Genomic DNA, 3,891 nt, shown 5'->3' with positions numbered 1-3,891 from the left:
TAAGCAACACCCAAATATCACATATAACACCCAAATATCACGTATAAACAACAAATATCACATACAACACCCAAATATCACAATTCAGATCTAAATATCACATATAAGGTAGAACTGTCACATGTACGATTGAATTGCCACATATAACATTAAAATATCACATGATATGCTTATTTGTCACATTTACGGTTAATTGTGCATGCATATATGTTCCCTCATTTTTCCAATTAACATTGAATAACTAAGAAACATAACAACACTCCCAAATTGAACTCTAATTGGATCAAAATCATCCTTACAAAGGATTTTAACCCATCAAACAAAAATACATCAGGAAGTTACAAACACAAAACCATTCTTCAGAAACCACATCAGAAACCACTAACATTTAGCAACTACTTCCATTGCCAGCATACCATTCCTCTATTACATGCATATTGGTGTTCCATATCGTACACATTTTCTCAAACACCTTACATTCATAAAAATTGTGCCCAACTAAAAAATACATCACTCTATCTCATAGGCATTTTCTCAAACATCACATATTCAAGAGAAAAAAACCTTTCTCACAACTATATTACATATCTTATACATAGTTCAAGCAGAAACATCACTAACAAACTGAAGAAGTCGGCACGCGTGGCAGCCCTATAGACGTCGCCGACCTCGAAATCGTAGTTGTTCGCCTCCGTCGCGTCGGCCGTCGAGAAGACGAAAGGCGATCCCGTCGTCCTCCTTTATTTTCTCATACTCTTCCAAGGTCATCTCCTACAACGAGAAGAAGGGGTTAATATATAGTTGGCAACCTTGGCGCTATAAACTAGTTATTCTAAATTATTATTTTTTCTAAAATAAAAACTAAAATCTAGATTTACACAGATTAAATCCAGACGAGTGATAAACAGAGGCAGGAATACAAATAATCTCAGAGGCAAGAAGTACCAATCCAATATTCAATGCCAACAAGAACAAGAAAATCTGGCTAGTAATTATTTCTATTTAACTTTTAGAAAGATCAATTGATAACTCGTTGACCAAATTATTCTAATACACTGCAAATCATAAAAAATCATTCTGTTCAAATTACTAAATTTAGAATGTTGGGTGATCCCTGAACATGTTTCAATGTTGGGCGGCTGCTGGCGTTGAAGAATCGCTCCGCCTTGAGAGGAAGCTAGGGTTCTTGGAGAGGAGGTCTCTGGCGTCGGCGGCGGAGAAGAATGAGCGGCCGTCGGGGCCTCCGGTGAACAGCATGGAGTCAAGGACTCCGCCGGCGCCGGATCCTGCGGCGACGTCGAAGAAGTCGGCGATCGAGGCTTTTTGATCGCCGGAGATGTCTCGGAGGGTGTGCGACAGAGAGTGGCGCCGGCGAGGATGACGTCGTCGTCGTCGCGGCCATCTACACAGATGATGTGGACCTCGCCGGAGGCGGAGGATGAGGGCTTGCCGTGTTGGGGGAGGGGGAGGTCTTGGGGTCAGCTCAAGGAGAAATGGAATCTGGGAGTATTAAATGGGGAAGGGTAAATTGGGAATGGATTTATTGGGTAGTGGGTTTACACAGTACTTGGGGGTTGCTTGCACTACTTTTTCAGTTTAAGAATTTTTGAGTTATGGTTCTTGAACTGAGGGTCGGGATGAATGAGCCAATTTAATTTGGTTCCCCCAAGCAATTTTCCCTTTTTATTATTTCGTTTTCATAACATTATCCACAACTCTCTTTTCTTACAGCCTCAGCCCATACTCACAAAATAATTTTGGAACTTATTTAATTAAGATTAAATCTTAGAAGGAGAAAATGGAGCAAACACGCAGGGAAAATTTAGACCATAGCAAATATATACAAGCAATTAATCTTTTTTTTTTTACTGCAAAGAAGGCAATCTCTTCTTCTCTCTACCATGCTTAGGGTGAGAGAGTACCTTGACGAGAAGGGGGAGGGGGGGAATGAAGAGAGAGAGGGGGAAATAGGAAATGAGAGAGGGGGAAATGGGAATTGAGAGAGGGATTTGGGATAAATCCCTCTCTCGGGCGCGGGCTGCCCAAATTTTTTAGGCACGCCCGCGCCCAATTTTTTTTCCCAGCTATTTTTTTTAGCGACGGCATTTCCGTCGCTAAAAACTCTTTTAGCGACGGAACGTCCGTCGCTAAAACGATTTTTAGCGACGTAAATACCATCGCTAAAATTCCGTTGGTACAATAATAGTGACGGTCGTTTTCCGTCGCTAAATATGATTTTTCAGTCGGCAAAATTATTTTGCCGACGGAATAATAGCGACGACAATTTCCGTCGCTGTAAAATGACTTATAGTGACGGAAATTTCCGTCGCTATAAGTCCGTCGGCAAAACCACGTATTCTAGCAGTGTAAGAATAATTCCATTAATAGTTCCATTATTTATCAGTAGTATGATAATTGTTAAAAGGCGTTCTTTGTGTTCTTTTTCTGTTGACGAGAAAATTAGAAATCCTATAGACTTCTAATCAGATTAGGACTCATGCTCCTAATTATAAGAGGACTCATACTCCTAATTATAATAGGGCTCATACTCCTAATACAAATAGGACTCACAATACTCCTAGTTGTAATAGGACTCATACTCCTAGTTGTAATATGAGACAAGGTGTTGTAGTTTCAGTCTCCTTGCTGGAATAGAAGGATCCTCCTGAATCAATACTCTCCCGTTTTTTAAGAACGAAGCCCCGCAAGCTCAGAACTTCAAGTGGGGAAACTCATGCTTCCCTTTCTCCTTGCTATACCATTTCGCTAAGCTTAGCTGTTGACCTTTCCATCCAATACAGTAGCTAACCATTTTTAATTTGATGCACCCAATGAATCAAATGGAACAAAGAGAAGTTAGAAGAGAAGTATAATTGCTAGAAAAAATACAATAAAGATTTTTATGGTGGAGCAAGCAATGCTCTACTCCTAATATTTTCTTGTATTACTTCTCTACTAACTTGATTTACATATTACAATTCATCTATTTAAATAGAGATCTAAAATTTGAATAGCACTCTGATTAGAGCTACTATATGAACATGACTTTATACTTACATAGAATTTTCTTGCAGAATTTATATTTAAACAACACCCAATATTAAGAGAACTACAACTCCTAATCAAATGAGACCCCTTCTAAATCTGTAATTACAAACTCCTACCAAGATAGAACTCTGAGGAATTTAGATCTTATAGACTTCTAATCATACTATTATTCACGCTCCTAAACACAAGAGGACTCATACTCCTTATTACAATAGGACTTGTACTCCTAATAAAAAATAGGACTCATACTCCTAGTTGTAATAAGACTCAATCTTCTAGTTATAATAGGATTCATACTCCTAATTATAATAGAGCTTGTACTCCTAATGAATATAGGAGTCAATACTCCAAGTTGTAATAGGACTCTATAAGGTGCTACAATTTCAGTCTCTTTGTAGGAATGAAAAGATCCTCCTGCATCAATACTCTACCATTTTGGATGTACAAAGCTCTGCTATCTCAAACTCCAAGTGCGGAAAATCATGTTTCCCTCTCTCTTTGTTGTAATACCACTTCGATTGGCTTGGCAATTGTCCTTTCCGTCTAATCTGGTAGGTGACAATTCTTCCTTGACTTGACTAACAAACTGTCTACTCTAGAACCCCATCATCCATAAGCGGCTCCTTCTTAATGAACAAATTAACAAATGGTGGAAGTATAACATCGGGCTCATCCTCCTCATCTAACATGGAAGGGTCAAATGAACTTTAAATTTTTAGCATTTATGACAGAGTAAATATGCATATATGTAGGCAACTCGAGCTGATACGAATTTTCTTTATACTATTTTAGGATTTTAAAATATAAAACCCCATGAATTTTGAAAGAATAGTGTGATTTATA

This window comes from Asparagus officinalis, chromosome 7 (genome assembly GCF_001876935.1).
Source record: "Asparagus officinalis chromosome 7, Aspof.V1, whole genome shotgun sequence".
Lineage (NCBI taxonomy): Eukaryota > Viridiplantae > Streptophyta > Magnoliopsida > Asparagales > Asparagaceae > Asparagus > Asparagus officinalis.
The sequence above is the reverse complement of the archived record's forward strand: the minus strand, read 5'-3'. Positions refer to the sequence as shown.